General features: G+C 37.1%; 1 long non-coding RNA gene across 1 annotated transcript in view; it reads left to right on the plus strand.

Moving 5' to 3' along the window:
- Positions 1 to 1,242: 1,242 nt before the first annotated feature.
- LOC136841376 (uncharacterized) overlaps positions 1,243 to 27,198 on the plus strand; it is a 246,229-nt gene continuing 220,273 nt past the window's right edge. Inside the window, exons 1-2 of the long non-coding RNA XR_010853924.1 lie at positions 1,243 to 1,382; positions 9,055 to 9,157. This is a non-coding gene — a long non-coding RNA (uncharacterized lncRNA). The remainder of the gene's footprint in view (positions 1,383 to 9,054; positions 9,158 to 27,198) is intronic.

The following is a 27,198-nucleotide window of genomic DNA, read 5'->3' on the forward strand; positions in this document are numbered from 1 at the left end:
TATGTTTGTTAGTTTCTCTCTCTCTCTCTCTCTCTCTCTCTCTCTCTCTCTCTCTCTCTCTCTTTAAGCTTTTGCTCGAGTCTTAATTGCACTGAGCTCGAAATATGTTCGTTAGTTTCTCTCTCTCTCTCTCTCTCTTTAAGCTTTTGCTCGAGTCTTAATTGCATTGCGCTCTAAATATGTTTGTTAGTCCCTCTCTCTCTCTCTCTCTCTCTCTCTCTCTCTCTCTCTCTCTCTCTCTCTAATAAAACCCTAACCACCATTGTATTAACGTTAGGAGCAGTTGGCCACTCTGAAGTTATTGTGAGGAATCTTGGCAATCAAATGCATTCGAATGAATTTTCCTGTCAACAAGACTAACATTTCTCGAATACCTAAAAGAATCTTCCGTCTATTTATAGGCAGCTTTCGTACAGGACCGAAATTCTTTAAAGATCGTTTCCCAACAGTCGGTTTTTCCAACGGAAGGACTAATCCTGATCTTTATGAGAGCTGAATGTTTAACAGGAAACAGTGGAACTGTATTGAAAGTCGAGTTATTTGGAAAGTTATATATCTTTTAAAATCGATTAGTTTCGAATTTGAAAACAAGAGGATGTGAAAACCTAAATATTGGAAAATATTGCCAAGTATTTTTGGTGGCAATTTTGCTTTGTTGTCAATCATAAAAGGCCCGTTATTACGCATGACCAGAATTGTAGCGAAATGTTCCCGATAAATGTCTTTATTTTTTCTTTGTAACGATTTCACGCTTAAAAAGTCATTTTAGCATTAATTTAAGCAATGGGATGATATGCTCATTATATGAAGAATAAAATTATAGCTTTTATCTTAATGTTTTGTTTTGTTTAAAAATTACGTCATGGTATCTGTTCCTTTAGGTTACAATATAGCTCGCAATGGAACATGATGTTTTTGTACAAAATCAAAAGTGGAAATTCATTTTTAATAGATAATTAGGTCAAGTGCACACTAAATAAAAAATGGGCAATGGCCAATGTTTCATAGATCCTGACATATTCAGATGCTACCTAAAACAACTTATGTTTTCATTTGGGTCATTTATTCCATATATTTTCTGCAGCTTTGCGATTTGCATTGTTTGGTTTCTTTCGCTCTCAACAGATGTCAGTGTTACTTGAGGTGACGTAACGATTCCTGGAATTGTTGTTTGACTCCGAGATCCTTTGTTTGTTACCTGGGCCAATCAGAGGTCGTTTTCTCTCCCTCTGCTTGAAAGTAAGGACTTGGGCTTTTGTGATTGGCCGAAGAGACGATGAGGCTTTCAGGAAAAGAAGTGGCTTAGTTTAGCTCCTACTCCATATTCGGTCATTTTGTATTTGTGTGCTGTGCTGTGCTGAAAATGTTCTGAGAACTTTAAGGTGAAACTTTTATTTTTGGGTCTATTTTATATAAATTTTAAATTGGAAGCTTTTTTCATTGAAAATTTATGTTCATGTTCTGAGTGTTGGGTGGTGAAATGCTTTCTGCGAACATACGTTTAAGGTAAGGCCTTGGCAAAGAAACTGGTACATTGGGCACTGTTGGTCGGTTTTTCTTGGCGGGAGGAGACCTGCTTTTGATAATGTCAAAAATATGAACTCCGTCCGTTTGGTTAGACGAGATGTGGCATGAGGAATTTCTTTTGCGGTTTTAGAATCTGTAAAATTTTATGGGAATTATAAAGCCGTTCTTAAACTAGCTAGTGACACTGATGATTGCTGGGTTTAGGCTGTGTTACAGGAGAAAGGTTGCTCTGTAAAGGGTGAGATTCTTAATTTTCAAAACTGCGTTTTATGATTAATTTTTTGGAACTTAAGGAAAGGCATGGTAGTTTTATCTGAAATTCCTTAATCGTATTGTACTTATCTGCAGAACTGTAGCCACGGTCAGCTGAAGCCTCTGTCGTTTTAGTTTGAAATCTAAATTTTAATTTCTTTGAACCTTGCGAACACGGTAGTTTAGTTTGTCTGCTGTCGGTCATAATTTGCCAACGCAATGACTTCATGACATATTTTTAAGCCTTATGAAGTCATAACATGAAATTTGATTTTTTGTAAACTTAGCATCCGTGCTTTATTTACAATGGCTGGTGCTTATTTCTGAAAGATTCAGATGCTGACGAGTAGTACAGGTGTATGAGGCCCCTGGTTAGTGTTAGTGTTAGTTTTTAGTGTTCAAAGGCAGTTCTGGATCTAGCTAGGAACTGGAATTGCTTATTCAGAAGTTGCAGAAATTGTTTAAATAGGAAAAGCTTGTGTGAAACGGGGAAACATTAGCAAAGTCCACTTTTCATTTTTTTACTACAAATATACCAACTATGCATATGGAGTAAGCCTTTAAATGTTATTAACGTGCATTTTCTAAGAAATTAATACTGGTAAGAAAATAGAGCCGTGGAAGGATTTGGTATTCATACTGGTAATTCTAAGCCGGCTGTCCGCGGTGAGCTAGACTATGGCAGTTGACGTTTTCCTATGTTATTTTACTTGTTTTACAAGAATTTAAAGTAATATTTTGTCGGCCGGCTGTAACTAAGCTGTCATTGACCTTTGAAGACTACGCGGCTTGAATTGCCTAATGCAGGGTAGGTCTAAGCCAGCATTCCGTGGCAAGCCCCCCACCCCTCCATAGCTATTACGGCAAAATTGTAACCAGTAAACACCCCTAAAAATAGCAACATAACGTACCCTAGAGGTGTTTACTGGTTACAGTTTTGCCGTATTAGCTATGGAGGTGGGGGGGCGGGCTTGCCGCGGAATGCCGGCTTAGACCTACTCTGCGTTAGGTAATTCAAGTCGTGTAGTCTTCAAAGGTCAATTAGAGTTCAGTTACAACCGGCCGACAAAATATTACTTTAAATTCTTGTAAAGCAAGTAAAATAACATAGAAAAACTCCAATTGCCACAGTCTAGCTCACCGCGGACAGCCGGCTTAGAATTACCTTCATACTTTTAACAGTGCAGCATTGGTGTGCGGCGTTAGAAAATTTTGCACTGTATATGGCAAATTACTTCTTGAAACTGTTAGGGTCAAGAATAAGCTGGCTTTGTGGCGAAAGCAAGGCTTTATAGTTCCTTCCCGTTAGGGAAGTGTTTATAGCCTGCATTCTAATTTATATCCCAAGATCCAGTAATAATACGGCCCCCTGACAGTTATACTAGTTTGCTTGTCTAGTGTTATAATTGTCTTGAATCAGTATTTGCGAGGGCAACCTGTCAATACATCACACCATTAAAGAATATCTTAAATGCAAGAAATCTGAGCAATTGTTAGTTTTTCCACAAAGATTTACTGTAACTCTTCCTGAATGGCTGTTTTTAATAGCTACTGGTATACCAGTGAAGTTTCGTTCAACTCTCCTAGCACTGGCAGATAGAACATCAGAGCCACGTTCTAAAGGGACTGGAACTCAACCCATAATGGTCGGTATCCATAGCACTAAATGAATGTAGACGGTTTAGGTTACTATATTAACATTATTCTCGTAGTATTGCAGTATACTATTTTGTCGAACCTCATAAAGGATACTTGGGTCTAGATAATTAAGGGCTCTTGTGGTATTATTTTACAATAGTTCCAACTCATTCTATAATTATAGTATTATAGATGCATTTTGCATAAAAAATTAAACTTTCTCTGAACACTTTTTGGGGAAATTCACCATACCCGAGATATGAATGTTTATATAATCCCCATCCTCGAAAAATTTCTAAGTGTTTTGTTTGATTTAACACGGACACCGTTTGTGCTCTAATGCTCGTTTGTTTTTGTTTAGAACTGCCTTGTGATTCTGATGCGAATTTTTTCCCCCTTAAAATTGCTTTGTGGGTAGTTATGTCTAGGAGTCATGTGACCTGGTGAAAATCTCACAGGTGTCAGACATTATCGCTTGTCATTTGGTTCAAGTCTATCATAGATTGAGGCTATGTCCAGTCTGTGTTCGTCTTGATTATTTTCGCTAATTCACGATTTCTTTGAAAATGAAACAGGATGCAGTGTTTGAAGTGTAATAAGCCATGTAAATTCAGAATGGATAAAAACGTTTGGCGCTGTACTGGTTGTTTCAGACAAAAGACAAAAGAGAGAATATTGTATTTTTACTGTATGTGATCGGAAATGCACATATTTAGATAAATTGCCGTTATGGAAATTGCTGATTTTTCTTAGTCAGTTTTTGAGTGAATTTTGGAAACATTGCCCCATTAAGTATTTGAATATTTCATCAAAGACCAGTGTCCACTGGAAAAGTTTTTGTAGTGAGGTGACTCAGTTTTGGTACAATAATCAGGAGCCCATCGGTGGTGTTGATCAACGTTGAAGTGGAAATAGATGAAACTCTAATTACTCATAGTAAATACCATAAAGGTCGCCCTCTTACCCAGTGTTGTTTGGTGGTACTGAGAGAACATCAAAAAAATTCTTTTGTCATTGGTCCTGGTGCTGACAATTGCAAAGGTGAAACTTTAATTCCTTTAATTAATCGTTACATTAAACCAGGCTGTTATTTATAGCAATTCATGGCGTAGTTATGGTAAAATCAGTAAGAGTGGATACTCATTTTCAAGTTAACCACACAGAAAATTTTGTTGATACCAATAATCCTAACATTCACACAATATATTGAACGATTGTAGCGAGATATTAAGGAGTGGATTAGAAGGCCTGGTATTAAAAAAGGGTTTTTGAAACAATATCTTGCTAGGTATTTATTTATTAAGCACTACCAAGAGTCAGTTTTACACCAATTTTTAGTTGAATCTGCTAAATTATATCCACCTTTAAGTGGCACTCAGCCACTATCACCACCTAGGGAATCATTTTCTGATGGCGACGATGATGACACTGTAGATGAGCCACAACCATCTTGTTCTGGATATAACCCATCAAAACGTTTGTGTCCATCCAATTAAGGTAAATTTATAATTGTTTTTAAAATATCATAACATGATTTACCTCCTGTAACCCGTGGCTAGCGCGTGCAGCGCAACATTACCTCTTGCCAGTATAGGGGATGTTAGGCTATATTACACTAGCCTATGTTGCCTGAGTATGGCTTGCTAGGTATGCTATGATTTACTTCATGTTATTCATTAATTCAAATGCTGTTTTTTGTCGACGGTGATTTACCTCGCCCAAAACCCTGCATTCCCAAAGGGTCCCCAACCTTGTTGGATGTAGTAGGGGTGTATAGGCTAGTAACTCAAAAACAACTCATTTCTCCGATGTATTACTATCACAACCATTCAGAACACATTGGAACACATGAAAATACAATATTACTTTAGAAAAATGGAGATGGAACTGTTGTAAAAATTTACCGCTCTTGTCCTCTGGACAGCTTAGTGGCTAAATGAACAATTACTACTGCTACTTAAGGCAAGCCTGTGTATCCGTAATTCGACCTGCAGATTACATTGGTTTTCTTTGTTGCTTGGTAAGGAGGAGCTCAGAACCATCTAGGAAACTGAAGCAGGAAGGCCAGTTGCTGTCTAGCTTTTGAAAGCTTGAGCTAGAATTTCAAATATTGATTAGTTCATTACTTGTGGTGTTTACGATTATGTTCATGTGCTGAAATTTAGTGTATGAAGTTTTCACTGTTCCTTGTAAAGAAGCTTTTTAGTTAATGGTTTAGATTGACCTGGTTTTCGCCAATACGGGAGCTCAAGTCACTTGTGTGAAGGCCTGTATTAAAGGTTCGTAAGCATTCATTCTGTTAGCTTTAGGGATCAGCACAAATCCCTCTTACATAATGTATTTTCGAAAATCCACGTATTTTTTTTTTTTGTCATTAGTACGAAAGTTCAATTGCTTTGAATTGCACTTCTCTTGCTGGTTAATTAATACAGTATCCGTGCAGTAGAATTGCAGTTTTTTTTTGTCAATACGTTTAGTATCTCTACTTTTCAGAAATAAAAAGACCTTAATTATTTCAATATTACCAGTAAGTAAACTGCTTTTAGTGATTTTCGGGTCATCCAAAATTTACTATATTTGCTCATATCCCTATGTTTTCCATCATCTGGGTTATATTCTGGTAACTGGTAGTGTCTCATATAAGCGATTGTAGTAAGAGTATTTGCAAGGTTTTGAAGTTTATATTTTTGTTTACCGATACACATTCTTTGCAATTCTATTGTAATATTCTCATTCCATAGATTGCTTGGCTCTTATAACCAGTACATATTGGGTGTAAAGAGAAGCATCTGTACAGCGACGTTTGTATCGCAAGAGTCCCTAACTTGTTCTCCATTACTTTTCTTAGGTCTTGTTTGTCCATTTGATTGTAGTTTGTCCATTTGATTGTATTTTTCAGTCTTTTCTGTAACGGAAAGTGTCAGAATGTTGCCTTTTGACCACAGTAAAAATGTTAGAGGTAGTTCCATTGGTGTATCGGCCTGGTAGTTTGCTTAATCCTAGTGAAGTAGTGTGAGGAGTGGAAGCGGCACTCCTGTGGCCTGAGGGATTAGATATTACGAACCTTCCCTTAGAAATCTTCGAACAGCAACTATAGTCAGGTGGTTTTCGGGTTCGTTTCTGAAAGCTAACAGGGTCAGACACTGGCCGCAACTTACTTTGGTTTAGTTTCTTGCTTGATGGTGGATACTGAAGCATTTTAGTACAGATTGACTGGTTAACCGAATTGCTTGGCCTTGATTTTGCCCACATGGACTAAAGGAAGCTTGAGAGTAAAGTTAAATTTTTCATTCTATACACTAGCCATTAAAATCGGCACGATTGAGTAGTCTCACTCTTGAGCCTGAGGAAATAAATTTCTTGACGCAAGTTTTATAATGTCATATATCTGCGATGATGCTGAATTATAGGGTTTGCATTCACTAATAATGGGTTTCTGGTAATGTTTCTGTGCGTAATGGCAATCTTAATGCCCAATAGTTCTCTCTCTCTATTTTTGAGGAGGACTTGGAAAGCTTTTAGATTTAAACTTGAGCTATTACAACGCTCCACGAGAGGATCTTAGTCAATATGAGAGCCACAAAATAATTTGGTGGTTGCTTTTATAGTTTCCATAGAATATTTAAGGGATAACTCAATTTCTATATCTGAAAGTGACAAATTTAGTTGTTTGAAGATACCATAAAAATTGATAGGTTTAAATCCTTGCTACTTAAACCTGTATATTTTGTCCAGATTAGACTGAATGCGCTAATAAATTAACGAAAGCATGGTAGAGTAGATTTGAACGGTAATTGGAATGAAGTTCCAAAAGTCACTCAGAAATAGTGCTAAAAGTAGTTACTCAGAAAAGCAATTTGTCAATTCTTGAATGGCCATTTTGTCAATGCAAATAACGTCTGTCAAGCAGACGTTAGTTTCATTCGACAAGTAATGTGGTGTGACTCTTGCGGTGGTTTTGTTAATTTGTTTGAACGAGTAATGTCTGGACAGTTGTGCTGGTTGTTGGTAACGAAATTCTCATCCCGAGACTAAAATTCTAGACTTCTTATGGAAGTTCTGCTATCGGTCCTTGTGGTACCTAGCGAATTCAGTTTTTTTTGTTTAGTTTGTAGGTGCCTTGCCTGTTTTTCAAATTATAAATCTTGAGGTTGATATTTTCAAAGCTTGCGGGGAAGCTTTTATAGTCCATGTAGTAGCCTTCTGAGTCTTTGTAAAGACTCTCAATGCACTCAAGATATTTCATATTGATTTTCTTGGTGTTTGGAGAGACGACCTTCACGATTGCTAATGACTTGACTGATGTTATGGTTCTTTGTAGAAATGCATTATCCCAGGTTCCCTAACAGACTAAAACTCCAGCAACGAATGTCCCCCTATGAGGCCCCTGTTGGCCGAAATTTAATATTTTACAATTTGGGTAACGTGGTTTGTTCGTCACCGAGGCTGTGTAATAGTGATGTTATAACTTATCACAGGGTGCATTGATTTTTTTTAGATAATTCGCTGCATGTTAATTTGTTCGTCTTTTTTTTTTTTTCTTAATGGAAGACCTAAGGATTTTGGTTGAATTAAATATTCATCCTTTGAGTTAAATGGGGTTTTTGAGTAAGTTGGATCATGGAAGGTTTAAGTTGTAGCTTCTCGAAATTTGATATTTAAGTGGCTTTAGTATCATCAAGTGTTTAATGTACATCCTCGATCAGTGTTTAGTTTCCTAATACAGATTACAAGAAAGTGTCACTTACGATGAAGTTTCTACCACTCAGTTTAGTCATTATTTCACGGTTTCTTCAGTGGATTGTAGAAGCTGCTTATTAGTTTCACGATCATTTATGGGTTTGTGAATATTAAGACATAAAATTAAGTTTGAGCGCTGATTAGGATGTGATTCTGCAAAATCGACGTTGCGTGAAATTGACTTACATTGACTGATAATTTTATAATTAAAGATCAGAAGCTGAAAGTTTTCAGGGGACTTTTACAGGTAACCTGTTAGACACTTTTATTGTGGAGACTTTCACGATATTTACCATGTCATCGTTTAAGATTTTGCTGAAATAGCTCTTTGGTATTCTCTTAATTTTGTTTTGATTAAAATTCTGGTTTTAATATTTGATATTGGCAAGAAATACACAATGAATTCACTTAACAGATCCAGTGAAATATATCACAGGCTAGTGTAATACTGAATTCTGAAGGAAAAGTCTGCTGAAAGTCCCGACAGTTGGTTGCTAATAAACTGTTCAAGAGTCAGTTTTGGGGCTGAAGCTCGAAGAGAAACCTGAGGATTTTGAGAAACTGACACACAGATGTAGATGTAAATTGTAGCCCGTAAAAAAAATGTACTGCACAATAACGAAGCTCAAGAGGACAAACGAAGTGAGATAGCTCTTAAATACAGTATGTGAGACGCTCGTTGGAATAAAATTAAAGGATGAAAAGGACAGGTTTTCAGGGCAACAGGAATCAAAGCAAATACCTTGTAAAATAGGGTAACCCAGGAAACGAAACTAAAGCTCGTATTTGAATTCTCCTTTGAAAATGGTGTACCTTTCAACAATACGGGTGGCGAGGTTAAAGCATATTTTAATTGTTAGTTAATGCTAATGGTAAATTTATTTTGCACTTTTACAGATTTCGCAGGTCAGGAGTATCACTATCTATGGAACAGCCTCTTGAAACATCTTTCGACGGCACCAAGAGTTGTTTATGAAGACTGCAAAGCTTCGTTTTTGAAGTAAGGGGTTTGAAAAGCAACCTAATATTGAATGCTAGTTTAGTAGATAATACATTAACAATTTTACTTTTTTCATATCCTGTTTTGGTGATGGGTTCTGTATAAATCGTACGTAACTAAAATTGACATGATTGCCTAAAAATTTTCACTTAACTACTCTGACTAGTAAATGATGGTATGACTAGCAAATGGTGGTAATGACGAGACGAAAACTAGTGTTTTTCCAATCAACTTTGTCTGGAAAATCTGAAATGGTTGCTAATTTTCACTTTAAAAAGTTAGGTTTATAATCCCAAAAACTTTAAAATGGCTAAGATATGGAGTTAAAATTTCCTTGACGTAAAAATTCTATTTTTCCCATAATGTACTAAGGGCTAAATTGACAATGTTAGCTGTTTAGTGATTACTGGAGCCTCTCGGTTGACCAAGTAAGTACTTGTCTATGAGTTGAACACAAAGGCTTGCAGTAGTGTGTAATGAACATTAAAATGGAAGCTGAAAGTTTGGCTAAGTGTCACTTGAACTGACTATCCAATAGTATTGCGAGAGTATATAGAAAAGTAAACACTGGAAACTTAAGATATAATGTAAACGTTGAACGTGAAACTCCAAGGAAGTCCTGATAACCTGACGCACTGAAATTACCAACTTAGCTGTCAGATATGGAAGTGGAAGTTGAATGGATATAAAAGAATCAATGGCTTACATTGAAAATGACGCTCTTTCGCCCGGGTAGATTTAATGTATGAATTCTCTTAAGCCTTGTCTCCAGTCCTAAAATTTTAACCTTGAATAGGCTCTGAACCTCTCTCGGCTGCCTATGGAAGGATCTCACTAAGAAGACCCTTTTCCTGGTCGCCACAGCCAAGAGGGTAGAGAACCATGCCTTTAGCAAGAAAGTAGGCTTCAATGGGGAAAAATGCACTGCTTCACTTCAACTTGGTTTTCTCAAGCAAAAACGAAAACCCTTCTCAACCATGCCCAGATCTTTTCCATACCAGGGTCAGTCTCATTAGTAGGACAGGAAAAGAGAGGCCTTTGTCCAGTTAGGGGCCCTAAAATTTTATCTACAGAGGACCAGAAACATGAGAGGGTCAGGGACAGATCACCCTGGTGCTCAGTGAAGAAACCTTGTTACCTTTATCAAAAGAATGCACTGGCGTTCTTTATCAAGGACTTAATAAGGGAAGCTCACTCAAGAATGTGACGAGAAAAGCTTCCCTAACTTCAAAGTCAAAGCGCACGGCGGTAAAGAGCTGTGGCGACTGATGGCTTATAGACACAACAGGTCTATGAAATCGATTTTGCAGTTTACTTGGCTTAAGCAAGTCTATCTTCGCAGATTGTTACTCTGAAAGAAGTACAGACCCCAATATGAGGATTGCTGTTCCTGGGTCCACGTTGCTCCGGCGCCGTAGCTGGAGAGGTACTACTGCCTCTACCCTATAACCTTTTTTGTATTATACCCTTGCTTTTTCTTGATTTGAACTTCACAGGTTGTCTGTGAAGGTTGTTAACCTTCACAGTCTGGGGTTGCGAGTCTGGGTTAGGTTTGTGGAGTGTGTTATTTAGTGATTTTGTGGGTCAGTGGTCAGCTCTTTGTCCATGGCTATGCCAGGATAGCAAGGGTGGTGGTCTAGTCATGTTAAGGTCGAGGACCGTGTGACAGCCCCATAGAGACTTTCTACAGCCCCCTGGATGGGTCGCTGGGTCTCTCAAGGAATGCAGGCGAATGAGGCAGGATAATTATGAAGCCAGCTTCCTTATCAGGTAAGAACCAGAGTATGTTTACAGCTAATATTTAGTGTTTAGTAATTATAATGAATTTCAACGGTGCTTGGTTCTCTAACCCACCAACTCAATGGTGTCAATCAGCTATATATATGTAAACTACCAGGGAAGTTAGACATATTTAAATGGTATTTTCATTATAAAATGTTTTTAGATATACTTACCTGGTAGTTACATATATAAAGGTCCCTCCTCCTCCTCTGAGAACAGGGGCATGGAATTTCTGAGGACAATTGGGAATGGTTCAAGTACCTGGTAGAGGGTGCCTAGTATGGCCACCTGACCATCTATCATGATTGCCGCGAATTTTGAATTTCACACTGCGGCGCTGATTTAATCAAGGGATAGCTATATATATGTAACTACCAGGTAAGTATATTTAAAAACTTATTTTATAATGAAAATACCATATTTACACATACTTATATGGCAGACAGAAATTTACCTTAGTAACTGACCACAAGCCATTATTGGCTATTCTTGATCCCAAAAGTGGTTTTCCTACCATAGTAGCAGCAAGATTGGAAAGATGGGCAGTGATATTGGCAGCCTACTCATATGATTTACAGTACCAACCCACAACAAACATAGGCAATGCTGATGCTTTGTCCAGACTTCCAACAGAGGCAGCTCCAAGTAGCTATGAGTCTAATGTTTTGATGACTGAAAATTTGTCAATTCCTATTAATGCCAAGGAAATTGCTGAGAAAACAAAGCAAGACTCAATTCTATCCAGAGTGTTACAAGGTCTTATTTCAGGTCACAATATTATAGCTAAACAAGGAGAATTTAAAAGCTTTTCTTTAATTTGGTCAGAATGTTTTACCGAGAGTGGATGTATCATGAGGGGTGCTAGAGTGGTCATTCCTAAAGCACTTCAACCAGCATTATAAGAAATTCATGCCGACCACTTAGGTATTGTAAAGTCCCAAAGTCATTGCCAGGTCATTTGTATGGTGGCCTAATATTGACAGGGATATTGAAGCATTTAGAAGAACTGTCCAGGATGCAGTACATTTCAGAACAACTCAACCGAAATTGCTGCATCCATGGGAGTATCATCAAAAGGCATGGCAACATCTCCACTTAGACTTCGCAGGTCCATTTTTAGGACATTACTATCTTATAGTTGTAGATGCTTACAGTAAATGGCCTGAAGTCATTCCTATGACAAATATAACATCACATGCTATCATTAAAGTATGCATGACACTTTTTGCAACACATGGTTTGCCTGAAAGGATTTTCACTGACAACGTTATTACATTTTGCTCGGAGGAATTTAATCACTTCTTAAAGTCAAATGGCATCTCACACACTACATCATCTCCATACCATCCTCCTAATGGAGAAGCTGGAAAGGTTTGTACAAACCTTCAAGCATAACATGAAATGCAGAGGTGCTATATAAAATAAGCAGTAGGTACCCACATTAGCAAAGTCTTATTACAGTACAGAGCAATGGAACATGCAACAACAGGGCAGTCCCCATCTTTTTTATTAATTGGAAAGAGAGTGAGAACCAAGTTAGATTTAATGGTCCCTAACTTTCAGGCTGAACAAAATAACAGAGGATATAAACAGATGGAAAATATGGGGCCAGTGAGACAGTTCAAGGAAAATGACACTGTCATGGTACGTATGTACAACGATAACGTTAAATGGGTACCTGGTGTAGTTAAGAAAAGAGTAGGGCACCTTCATTATGAAGTAGAGGTTCAAGGTGTTGTTCACAAAAGACACATTGACCAGTTGCAAACCGGTATCCAAACCTCAAATGTAGATTCACAGCAGTCTGCGGTTAAGAATGCCGAGAGTGAAGTGAGAGATAGAAGCAAGTTGGGTCGGAGCAAGAGAGGTATTCCACCGGACCGCTTGAATTTGTAGTTTTCATATACTGTGGCCTGTTCTTTTATTTTTATAAGTGAGAAGAGGTGTTACGATCAGCAGTGAGCTCTTTCTGTGGTTACATGCCATGGTAGGCGTGAAGTTCTTTTAAGAATTGTTTCAGTATTCAATTGTTCATGAATGTGATGTTTGTATTCGTGTATTTATATGTATCTTCACGCTTCTGTAAAATAACTTTTGTAATGCATATGTATCAAAATAGGAATGGTTCTGTTTTGTGATGTTGTGAACTTTACCCACGCGGGATGAATTCCCGAATTTCCCGCGCACTTTGTAAACAGCTAGCAAAAATAAAGGACGTGCTGAGCACTTCGTCGTATTGTTCTCACCCCGAATAAACGAAGATGGGATAGCCTGAGTTATGCTAACTGATTGCATCAACCCATTAATATCGTATGATAAGACAGTATCACTAATGAGGATATTTCTCCTTTGGCAGGTGAGAGTTAACATACTTTATGTTCACACGTGTTTAGGCTAGGCTAGGCTAACCCATGTCGGCCAACCTCACAAAAACTTTTCATGTTTTTTAAAATTTTCAAGAGATTAGCTACTGAGCAAGCAAGCCATATTATCGTAAATCATGGCGGGGCAACTGATACCGGGACCACTTATTCCCGGAAAACTCATATCGGACAACTCACACCTGGACAATTAATATGTAGGGCAACTGATTATATAGAACAACTCATAACAGGTATAAAGTGATAACGATTTCATTTTGAAAAACTTTATTTTTGGGGGGACAATGAAAACTAAAACACATTAAAGACTGTCAATATAAATATTTACTAAAACTTAGTGCAGATATATCCCACAGCTTTTAAGAAAGACATTTTCTGGCAAGGATCACACTTTACAAGTAAGTTTATCAGTCGCTTGTTGCACTCTTGTAAACCTGTTTTTTAGTTATTTGCACTCCCCGTTCCAAATCAATTTTTTCTGCGCCAAAATCGCCTCAAACTTTAATGTATTTATCAGTTTCCAGATATTCAGATGTTGCCATGAAATTGAATTTTGTAAGGCATTATGAAAACCTTCAAGGCTATTATTAGTTCTAGTCATGCCAGTTGAAGCCTCTCTGAAATATTCCATATTTCAATTGGAAATATTGGTACCGGATGCATCGCCTTACAGCCTTCCTCTTCGGGTCCTCGGGTAAGTGGCATCAAATACAACAAATTTCTTGTGACAAACCATCGCCATCTGGCAGTTCTTGTTATCAATTACTGGTAAGAAAGCAAGTGCTGTAAAGCACTTTATTTATAGACGAAATACTTCACCTGTATTGTACTGGACTTTATGACCTAGCTTGACAAGTTTTCGGTAGAGGTTTTGAGAACAATGAAATAAACAACCAGTTACCTCTGTGTCAGGAAATCTTGAAATAAGGCTATTCATGGGGGCTTTTTCGAAGTCCATTGTATACCTTTTAGGCTGAATATCAGGGCGAAGTGTAACTGAGAAAACAACCGATTATAAGTTGCTTGCCGCTTGTTGGGTAACAATGCGAAAACGCGAGGTACATTCAAATTGCCTATTTGAATGCTGATTGTATATAACTGATAATATATAGATGGACAAACTTTTAATGTGCCATCGCCAGCCCAATCACGAATTTTAAAAAGATCATCCAGCCCTGTTGATGAGGCGAAAATTAGCATTCTTTCCTCATCTTCTACGCCAGTAACATATTGCAAAAATGGGTCTCGATTCAAATTTGCGGTACAATAGCTGGATCTCAAAACCAAATCTTTCTGATGGAATTGAGGTAGCACTACTCATCTGCTGTCGCCACCGTCGAATACTTTGTGATAAACTTGATGTTGCTGGCAGTCCAGTCAACGCTACATCTTCTAGAAAAAACATTCTATCGCAATCACAATTCTCGCAGTCTCTTGTGATAAGGGTTTGGCTTTCATGGAACAGAGGACAATTGTCGATTTCACTTTATTCACATCGGCGCTGTGAAAGTGTTCCCCTGTTGAAGATACTGTTTCTAATAGGTCCTCCTCAGCCATCGTCTGAACGCACGCTCTGCACATCTGTACTTCACAGCCGCAATCTTCTTGATTTATCTGCATTCTTTCAGTGATAATTATATACGTAGTTATTAACTACAAGTTTATAAGCTCCTCACTGAGATTTTATATAATATGGCACTGTGAAGGATAAAGAAAATTTTAAAAGTTGACAAGTACAAAACCAAACGACTTTAGAAAAAATATAAAAACTAGAGCAATTGAAAAGCTATGATGACCGTTTGTGAGTTTTTTGCTGAACGAACAGTAACTAGCATGAGCTATGAAATTTAAAGGATGTCAGTCAATAATTAAAAATTAAATGATCATTGATACGCCTATAAACTGGAAACTTGCCTATTTTATCAATAACTATCTTTAAGCGGGTTATTTTTTTAAGTGAAAATATTTATACCTGTTATGAGTTGTCCTATATATCAGTTGCCCTAGATATCAATTGTCCAGGTATGAGTTGTCCGATATGAGTTTTCCAGAAATGAGTTGTCCTGGTATCAGTTGCCCTAGAACCATCGTAAATGACCCTTACACTTAGGGAGCTTCCTGTAAGCCCCTATAACCAGAAATTTTCGGTTGCAAGAAAGGAAATACCAAGTTCGAATCCTCTGAATTCTGTCATGCGCCGCAACTTTTGCTTAAAAACTTAAATTCGGGCAAACCTTTATGAATATTGGCCAAAACTTAGCCGACTTAAAGCTTAATCTATTTTCAGGAAGCTAAAATTCTCAAAATGTACTAAAATGCCAAACCTGTACATAAATTTAATTTGTTTTATGCTGAATATTGCCGTTTGATGGCATAAACCTTAATTTCCTCAAGCCTTAAAGGAGTTTCTGCAAACTTAACTAAATGGGAAGTAGCCAAGCACATTTAAACACTTGATACCTATCTGAACTTACAAGAAAAGTAAGCAATGGATTAAGTCTGTACTTACCACCTGAAATAGTTTAAGTTGGCTTGTTCGAAACCACCCAATAACCTGCATAGTAGATCATACGACCTACTATACAGAACATGGGGGCTCCCCCACCCCTCAAGGGGTGCTGCCCCTAAAGGGGAGGAGGATAAGGTGAAGTTGTTCAAGAACAGTATATACAAATTAAAGTAAATTTATTACAAAAAATTAATAAAGTTATGAAAAATTAAAAAGTAAATCTATTACAAAAATTAAAGTAAATTTAGGACAAATTAAAAAAGTAAATTTATTAAAAAAAAAACTAAATTTTTACAACAGTTCCAACTCCATTTTTCTGAAGTAATTATGCATTTTCATGTGTGTTTTAATGTGTTCTGAATGGTTATGATAGTAATACATCGGGGAAATGAGTTGTTTTTGAGTTACTAGCCTATACACCCCTACTAGATCCAACAAAGTTGGGGACCCTTTGGGAATGCGGGGTTTTGAGGGGGTAAATCACCATTGACATAAAAACAGCATTTGAATTTAACAATGTTATAAAATCATATATTACCCAGTAAATATAGTCAGCAACGTAGGCCAGTGTAATGTAGCCCAACGCCCCTTAACTGCAGATGGAATCCAGCTCGCGCTTCATCCATACTTTAAAGATTCTTGGCAAGCTCGTATATACTGGCAAGAGGTCACTACTGCGTGCGCTAGCCAAGGGCTATAGGAGGTAACCGCGTTACAATATCATTTTAAAAACAATTATAAATTTACCTTAATTCGATCGACACAAACATTTTGATGGGTTATATCCAGAACAAGATGGCTGTGGCTCATCTACAGTGTCATCGTCATCGTCGTCGTCATCAGAAAATGATTACCTAGGTGGTGATGGTGGCCGAGTGTCACTTAAAGGTGAATATAATTTAGCAGCTTTAAGTAAAAACTGGTGCTAAAACTGATTCTTGGTAGTGCTTAATAAATACCTAGCAAGATATTGTTTCAAAAACCCTTTTTTAATACCAGGCCTTCTAATCCACTCCTTAATATCTTGCCACAATCGTTCAATATTTTGTGTGTGAATGTTAGGATTATTGGGATCAACAAAATTTTCTGTGTGGTTAACTTGAAAATGAGTGTATCCACTCTCACTGATTTTACTATAACCACGCCATGAATCGCTATAAATAATAGAGCCTGGTTTTAATGTAACGATTAATTAAAGGAATTAAAGTTTCACCTTTGCAAATTGTCAGCACCAGGATCAATGACTCAAAAGAATTTTTTTGATGTTCTCTCAGTACCACCAAACAACACTGGGTAAGAGGGCGACCTTTATGGTATTTACTATGAGTAATTAGAGTTTCATCTATTTCCACTTCAACATCAACACCACCGATGGGCTCCTGATTATTGTACCAAAACTGAGTCACCTCACTACAAAAACTTCTCCAATGGACACTGGTCTTTGATGAAATATTCAAATACTTAATGGGGCAATGTTTCCAAAATTCACTCAAAAACTGACAAAGAAAAATCAGCAATTTCCATAACGGCAATTTAACTATCTAAAAATGTGCATTTCCGATCACATACAGTAAAAATACAATATTTTCTCTTTTAATGTCTTTTGTCTGAAACAACCAGATCAGCGCCAAAAGTTTTTATCCATTCTAAATTTACATGGCTTATTACACTTCAAACGCTGCATCCTGTTTCATTTTTAAAGAAATCGTGAATTAGCGAAAATAATCAAAGTTACAAGACGAACACAGACTGAACATAGCCTCAATCTATGACAGACTTGAACCAAATGACAAGCGATAATGTCTGACACCTGTAAGATTTTCACCAGGTCACATGACTCCTAGACATAACTACCCACAAAGCAATTTTAAGGGGGAAAAAATTCGCATCAGAATCACAAGGCAGTTCTAAAAAACAAACGAGCATCAGAGCACAAACGGTGTCCGTGTTAAATCAAACAAAACGTTTAGAAAATTTTCGAGGATGGGGATTATATAAACATTCACATCTCGGATATGGTGAATTTCCCCAAAAAGTGTTCAGAGAAAGTTTAATTTTTTATGCAAAATGCATCTATAATACTATAATTATAGAATGAGTTGGAACTATTGTAAAATAATACCACAAGAGCCCTTAATTATCTAGACCCAAGTATCCTTTATGAGGTTCGACAAAATAGTATACTGCAATACTACGAGAATAATGTTAATATAGTAACCTAAACAGTCTACATTCATTTAGTGCTATGGATACCAACCATTATGGGTTAAGGTTCAGTCCCTTTAGAACGTGGCTCTGATGTTCTATCTGCCAGTTCTAGGAGAGTTGAACGAAACTTCAACGGTATACCAGTAGCTATTAAAAACATAGCCATTAAGGAAGAGTTACAGTAAATCTTTGTGGAAAAACTAACAATTGCTCAGATTTCTTGCATTTAAGATATTCTTTAATGGTGTGATGTATTGACAGGTTGCCCTCGCAAATACTGATTTAAGACAATTATAACACCAGACAAGCAAACTAGTATAACTAACTGTACTATTACTGGATCTTGGGATATATTATTACTGGATCTTGGGATATAAATTAGAATGCAGGCTATAAACACTTCCCAAACAGGGAAGGAACTATAAAGCCTTGCTTTCGCCACTGAAAGCCAGCTTATTCGCACACCACCCTAACAGTTTCAAATTGAGTTTTCATCTTATTTTATTTACAGTTTAATTTGCCATATACACTTGCAAAATTTTCTAACGCCGCACACCAATGCTGCACTGTTAAGTATGGATGGATACCAAATCCTTCTGCGCAATTCTAAGCTCTCTTTTTCTTACGACAAAAGTATTAATTTCTTAGAAAAAAAAATAACATAGGAAAACAACATTTAAAGGCTTACTCCTTATGCATTGTTGGTATATTTGCAGTAAAAAAAAAAAATGAAAAGTAGCCTTTGCTAATGTTTCCCTGTTTCACACATGCTTTTCCTATTTAAACAAAATTTCTGCAATTTCTGAATAAGCAATTCCAGTTCCTAGCTAGATCCAGAACTGCCTTTGAACACTAAGAACCAGTACTAACACTATCCAGGGGCCTCATACACCTGTACTACTCGTCAGCATCTGAATCTTTCAGAAATAAGCACCAGCCATTGTAAATAAAGCACGGATGCTAAGTTTACAAAAATCAAATTTCATGTTATGACTTCATAAGGCTTAAAAATATTTGTCATGAAGTCACTGCGTTGGCAAATTATGACCGAAGCAGACAAACTAAACTACCGTGTTCTCAAGGTTCAAAGAAATTAAAATTTAGATTTCAAACTAAAACGACAGAGGCTTCAGCAGACCGTGGCTACAGTTCTGCAGATAAATACAATACGATTAAGGAATTTCAGAAAGTTCCAAAGAATTAATTATAAACCGCAGTTTTGAAAATTAGGAATCTCGCCCCTTTACAGAGCAACCTTTCTCCTGTAACACAGCCTAAATCCAGCAATCATCAGTGTCACTAGCTAGTTTTAAGAACGGCTTTATAATTCCCATTAACAAAATTTTAGAGATTCTAAAACCGCAAAAGAAATTCCTCATGCCACCTCTCGTCTAACCAAACGGACGGAGTTCATATTTTTATTATCAAAAGCAGGTCTCCTCCCGCCAAGAAAAACCGACCAACAGTGCCCAATGTACCAATTTCTTTGCCAAGGCCTTACCTTAAACGTATGTTCGCAGAAAGCATTTCACCACCCAATACTCAGAACATGAACATAAATTTTCAATGAAAAAAGCTTCCAATTTAAAATTTATATAAAATATACCCAAAAAAATAAAGTTTCACCTTAAAGTTCTCAGAACATTTTCAGCACAGCACACAAATACAAAATGACCGAATATGGGTAGGAGCTAAACTAAGCCACTTCGTTTCCTGAAAACCTCATTGTCTCTTCGGCCAATCACAAAAGCCCAAGTCCTTACTTTCAAACAGACGGAGAGAAAACGACCTCTGATTGGCCCAGGTAACAAACAAGGATCTCGGAATCAAACGGCAATTCCAGGAATCATTACGTCACCTCGAGTAACACTGACATCTGTTGACAGCGAAAGAAACCAAACAATGCAAATCTCAAAGCTGCAGAAAAATATGGAATAAATGACCCAAATGAAAACATAAGTTGTTTTAGGAAGCATCTGAATACGTCAGGATTTATGAAACATTGTCCATTGTCCATTTCTCATTTAGTGTGCACTTGACCTAATTGTCTATTAAAAACGCATTTCCACTTTTGATTTTGCACGAAAACATCATGTTCCTAAATGAACTGATACCATTTTGTTATTTTTAAACAAAACAAAACCTTGAGATAAAAGCCATAATTTTATTCTTCATATAATGAGCATATCATCCCATTGCTTAAATTAATGCTAAAATGCCTTTTTAAGCATGAAATCGTTACATAGAAAAAATAAAGACATTTATCTGGAACATTTCGCTACAATCCTGGTCATGCGTAATAACGGGCCTTTTATAATTGACAAAAAAGCAAAATTGCCACCAAAAATATTTGGCAATATTTCCCAATATTCAGATTTTCACATCCTCTTGTTTTCTATATTATAAATTAATCGATTTTAAAAGATATATAACTTCCCAAATAACTCGACTTTCAATACAGTTCCATTGTTTCCTGTTAAACATTCAGCTCTCATAAAAGATCAGGGTTGGTCCTTCCGTTGGAAAAACCGACTGTTGGGAAACGTTCTTTAAAGATTTTCGGTCCTGTACGAAAGCTGCCTATAAATAGACGGAAGATTCTTTTAGGTATTCGAGAAATGTTACTCTTGTTGACAGGAAAATTCATTCAGATGCATTTGATTGCCAAGATTCCTCACAATAACTTCAGAGTGGCCAACTGCTCCTAACGTTAATACAATGGTGGTTAGGGTTTTAGAGAGAGAGAGAGAGAGAGAGAGAGAGAGAGAGAGAGACTAACAAACATATTTAGAGCTCAGTGCAATTAAGACTCGAGCAAGAGAGAGAAGAGAAGAGAGAGAGAGAGAGAGAGAGACTAACAAACATATTTCGAGCTCAGTGCAATTAAGACTCGAGCAAAAGTTTTAAAGAGAGAGAGAGAGAGAGAGAGAGAGAGAGAGAGAGAGAGAGAGAGAAACTAACAAACATATTTAGTGCTCAGTGCAGTTAAGACACGTGCAACATTCTATGTTTTATTTGTACATGCATGAAATTACGGATAAAGGTTTGTTGTTTACCTATAAAAAGTCATGCACATACTCAGGCATATATCCAAATATTTACACACTCACACACACACACACAGTCTTGTATCCAGCTATTTACACACACTCACATATACGGGCTTATATCTAATTATTTACACAATCACACACACAGAGAACAGAGACGAAGATGTAGTGACAGGAATTAGTCTAATTTTGGGGATTCTCATGGGAGTCATATTGAGGATATAAACAGACCAATCAAGAGACTGAAGAACTGAATGGTACCAGGAACTGATCAGATTACAAGCAAGATTTGATTTTGAAATACAGTATAGGCTGTCAAACCAAGCATTGGGGCTTTCGGCCATTCAATACTTAAAACAGTTAAAAAAGGGGTTGGAGTGGTTGGACTTGAAGATAACGAAATCCAGAAAACAAAGGAGAGGAAGCACAAAAGGTCACAAGTTGGAACATGGAGAAAACCCCTCAGTTGCACTAAGAAGTAATAATTAGAGAGGTTGAACAGCACGACTGAATAAAAAGAAGCAGGGACAGGAGGTAAAAGTAAGTATCTTAAAGACCACTGGGATTAACAGCTCTCTAGGGTGGCTGAAGGGACTTATTTTACGTGGCTAGAACCAATTGGTTACTTTAGTAAGGACCCTACAGTGAATCCGAACCACATTGAGGGCGAAATGAATTTCTATCACCAGAAATAAACTCAATCTTCATCAGCCGGCCGTTGAATTGAACTCCGACCCATCAGTGACAGTCAGCTCTACCGACTCACCCAACGAAGGGCTGGTACAGGAGGTAAAAGTAAAAGTCTGAAAAGAGGGTGAAGGCAGGGTCTGAAGGGACGATGCTATTTAGTAATCCCTACAGTGCACCAGGAAGGGACACTGACCGACTATTGTTACTGGCCAACGCTATAAAGTCAGCTTAGACGAGGAAAAGGTTGTGAAGAAATGGATCAGAATGATAGGGCATAAAGTTATTTAGTCAACTAGGGAAAGTATTAGGAAAGACTGAGAGTAAGCAAGTAAGGAAGGTGATTAAGACTGACAGGGGAAGAACAATGTGGGTGCAGACAAAAATGAGTGTGCATGGATCTAGGGTTTGTCATGAAACAGTTATGTGAAAGAGTTTGTAAGGAAATGGAAACCCGTATTTTGCCAACACGAGCCTAGAAAACGTGAATGCCAGAATCCTTAGCGAGGAAAATGGAGGCTACTGGGGACGCATGGCGCAGAAAATAAACGATGGAGACAAGCGAGGAGAACCCGGTTTTATTCTCGTCTAAGGATGCGGCGATTTGGGGGCAGTCTGTTAAAAGGAATCAAGCCTCTATTGACCTAAGCAGGAATATGTATGTGGTCGCTAGACGCCTGATTTGGGTTGCAACCACTCACATGGAAATGGAATGGGCTCACAATTTCAGCGAAGTAATATACTTACATTTGTGTGCTTTCATAAGGAGGAAGGGATCCTTTAGTAAGCTTTTAAACTCTGATTTCTTGTCATTGGTTAAACTAAACCCTGAATATTTTCTTTTCCTTTTCACCATTCATTCTTATTCATCAGTTCTCATTCCTTCGATCATGGACTTTTGCACTAAAAATTTATTTAAGTTTTTCTGATTCTTTCCTTCAATCTGCTCCTTTCTATCTCGTTTCCCCGTGTTCTAATCCCTACTTTATGATCTGTCTTGGAATTTTTAATTTGTGAGGCCTACAACGCCAGTAACGTCCTCCAGATGACATTATTGAAATGTTTACCTTCATTACTTATTCAGAACGCATCAGGCTGGAATGATTAGGGAGCATTTACACACCAGTTTCGAAGGATAATACCGACGCAATATTTCCAGCGTGAGATTCGTCTCAGGGAATTTTGACGGCGGGGTTCGTTGCGCTCAGTCTTATGGATGGTGCATAACAAGCGTAAGCCTCTTACGTTTCTTTTGACCTTCATTTTGCACCAGTTTATCAAGTAATGTCTTCTTGTGTTCTTTACTTCACGACAAACTTGATATATATATATATATATATATATATATATATATATATATATATATATATATATATATATATATATATATATATATATATATATATTTCTGACTACGTAGGATACCCAGGTCTCTCAGGTGGAATAGGGCGTTATCCACTAGGCCACACAAGTCTAAAATAGTTGGAATGAGAGCAACTGCAAAGGAATTACCTGGGCAAGCTAACTGCTTGCATATAGTTTTCCCCAACTTCCCGACTCAGCAATGACCCAATAGACAACATTTCATTCGAATTATCCCTCTGAGTGAATAATAATCATCAACACACAATCACGTGTGGTTGAAATAAATTTCTGACTCACGTCGGGATATAGGTCTCTCAGGTGGAAAGCAAGGCGTTATCCACTAGGCCACACAAGTCTAAAAAGTTGGAACCTGAGCAACTGCACCAAAGGAATTATCTGGGCAAGCTAACTGCTTGCATACCAATAGTTTTCCCCAACTTCCCGACTCAGCAATGACCCAATAGACAACATTTCATTCGAATTATCCCTTCTGAGTGAATAAGATAGAAATCATCAACACACAATCACGTGTGGAACAGAAATAAATTTCCGACTCACGTCGGGATCAGAACCCAGTCTCTCAGGTGGAAAGCAAGGGCGTTATCCACTAGGCCACACAATAAAAAGTTGGAACCTGAGAGCAATAAAGGAATTACCTGGGCAAGCTAATGAAAGATTTTCCCCAACTTCCCGACTCAGCAATGACCCAATGGACAACATTTCATTCGAATTATCCCTTCTGAGTGAATAAGATAGAAATCATCAAACACAATCACGTGTGGAACAGAAATAAATTTCTGACTCACGTCGGGATCGAACCCAGGTCTCTCAGGTGGAAAGCAAGGGCGTTATCCACTAGGCCACACAAGTCTAAAAAGAAGTTGGAACCTGAGAGCAACTGCAATAAGGAATTTTGGGCAAGCTAACTGCTTGCATACCAAGTTTTCCCCAACTTCCCGACTCAGCAATGACCCGATAGACAACATTTCATTCGAATTATCCTTCTGAGTGAATAAGATAGAAATCATACACAATCACGTGTGGAACAGAAATAAATTTCTGAATCGGGATAAGGTCTCTCAGGTGGAAAAGGGCGTTATCCAAAGCCACACAAGTCTAAAAGTTGGAACCTGAGAGCAACTCCTCAAGGAATTACCTGGGCAAGCTAACTGCTTCACGAGTTTTACTTCCCGACTCAGCAATGACCCAATAGACAACATTTCATTCGAATTATCCCTACTGAATTAGAAATCATCAACACACAATCACGTGTGGAACAGAAATAAATTTCTGACTCACGTCGGGATTACCCAGGTCTCTCAGGTGGAAAGCAAGGGCGTTATCCACTAGGCCACACAAGTCTAAAAGAAGTTGGAACCTGAGCAACTGCACCCAAGGAATTACCTGGGCAAGCTAACTGCTTGCATACCAAAAGTTTTCCCCAACTTCCCGACTCAGCAATGACCCAAAACAACATTTTTATTCTCTCAGGTCCCAACTTCTTTTAGACTTGTGTGGCCTAGTGGATCTTCTTTTTCCCGACGTGAGTCAGAAATTTATTTTTTCCACACGTGATTTGATTTCTAAATATAAGATATATATATATTATATATATATATATATATATATATATATTTATATATATATATATATATATATATAAGATTTCAGCAATGAATAGTTTTTACATTGGAATATTTTTACGGTATCGGAAAAAGATACATCTGGAAACGGAAACAATTATAAAAGGATTTGTATACTGAAATAGCTTGGAAAGATTTATGAGAGATTCTCCAAACAAAAGATTAGTTGAATAATATTTTTTTCTGCTACCAGAGGTTCGGTATCATAATATTACTTTTATAACAGTTACTGAAAACTGGCTTCATAATAATAATAATAATAATAATAATAATAATAATAATAATAATAATAATAATAATAATAATAATAATAATAATAACAACAGTTTTAAAAAAGTCAGGACAAAAATCGGCCTCCTTATTTTCTATCACTTTATGTTACAGACTCTTCTTGTACTGTTATCCATTACGTTTAGTTATTAGCATTGGACAATTTGAAATAAATATGACTGAAAACAACAGTTTTATTCCTTTTAATGAAGCTCCACATCTCTTTTAAGCATGTTTTAAATTTGATCGAAATATAAGATGCATAAATTGACCACATCTTGTGACCTAAATTTGACTGAATATAATGTCTGAGATCTAAATGATATGATTCCGTTGGCCTTCAGTGCAATTCTTTTTTTCTTCTGCTGAGAGAGAGAGAGAGAGAGAGAGAGAGAGAGAGAGAGAGATTTGACCGCTGGACCTTCGGTTTGATTTCATTTTTTATAAAATAACGAAATAATGCAAAGCAAATCAGGATAAGGGCCTCTAAATCCAGCAGCAAGTTCTTCAAGGAGATTTCAAATAACATGAACATCGACTTAAGATAATGTCGCTCTTCCATTCGTTGTCTCACCTGTACACAGTTTTGGTAAATACGGCTCAAATTACCAGCAGTCAAAATTATGAATATCCTTGAAATATACAAGAGCTTCAAGTTCTATGCAAACTTCAAAATTACTGTACAATGTTGAGATTTTAACATTTTAGATAAAATATTCACATCACAAAAACTTATGGTAAAAAAAACTCAAGTTAAAGTGAAAGCATTCGGGAAATATATGATTAACTTGTTTTTTCGATTCTCTCTCTCTCTCTCTCTCTCTCTCTCTCTCTCTCTCTCTCTCTCCATATTAATTTATATATGTTAACGTTATTTAATTCTTTCACTTACGTTTACGTATTCTTCATTTTAATACCAGTTCGTTTGAAGCCTTGCTTACTTCACGAAGACATTCCTAGAACAGGAGTTGGAGTAATCTTATAAATGTGTTGAAGCACCTCACTGGGAAATGTCCCCTTCATAAATTTGCCTTCCTCAGCCGAGCCAACTTACGAGATCGCGTCTTCCGAAGTAATTTGCCAGTTTATGACCATCGTAGGTCTTCGGGTCTTAAGATGGGTCTTTTGTGGCCTTTATGACTTTATAAAGTTCACTTCGCCAATGTATCCGTTTCATCTTTATCCTAGAGAGAGTAACGGTCTCTCAACCACTCCCTCTCACTCTTTCTCACTCACACACACTCTCTCTCTCTCTCTCTCTCACTGACACAAGGTTTAGTCATTATCAAGTTTTCATTTTCTGCCTTTAGAATCTTTATTTCATAGGTTAAAAAATCAACCTTTTAATATTGATATTGGTAAATTACAGTCACAACTATCAGATATCACTCAACAGGCATTTAGGAAATTGACGACCAATTGGACACCTTTCTTTAAGAAAACTGACCTAGATATTCTGAAAAATCTGGCAAAAAATGAAAACTTGATAATGACTAAACCTGATAAGGGTAAGGGCACTGTCATCTTGAACAAAGAAGATTATATAAATAAAATGGAATCTATTCTGAGCGATGAAAGCAAGTTTCAGAAAATTGGTAAACCTGAATGTAAACATATATTTAAAGTTGAAGATAGAATCAATAGATTTTTAAAAGAACTTAATACTAAGAATATCATTAACAAAGACACCTACGAAGATTTATATTGCTCAGGTACATCCTTTGGAGTCCTTTATGGTCTACCTAAAACACACAAAGAGGGAACCCCAATGAGACCAATGTTGTCATCAATTCATGCTCCCAATTATAAACTAGCCAAATACCTAGTTCCTTTGCTTAAACCGTTTACTTCTAATGAACATACCTTAAAAAACTCTGAAGAATTTAAATCATATGTTTTATGTCAAGACTCTGACTTGTATATGACCAGTTACGATGTGGAATCTTTATTCACAAATGTCCCAGTAGAAGAAACAATCGAGGTTATTTTAGATAAAATTTTTATTGAACCCAGTGATACTTATTTTAACTATGACCGTTGCTATTTTAAGAAATTGTTGCAGTTAGCAGTGCTGGACACTGCCTTTATTTTTAATGATTGTTTGTACAAACAGGTTGATTTGGTATGGCAATGGGATCTCCCCTCG

This window comes from Macrobrachium rosenbergii, chromosome 9 (genome assembly GCF_040412425.1).
Source record: "Macrobrachium rosenbergii isolate ZJJX-2024 chromosome 9, ASM4041242v1, whole genome shotgun sequence".
Classification (NCBI taxonomy): Eukaryota; Metazoa; Arthropoda; class Malacostraca; order Decapoda; family Palaemonidae; genus Macrobrachium; species Macrobrachium rosenbergii.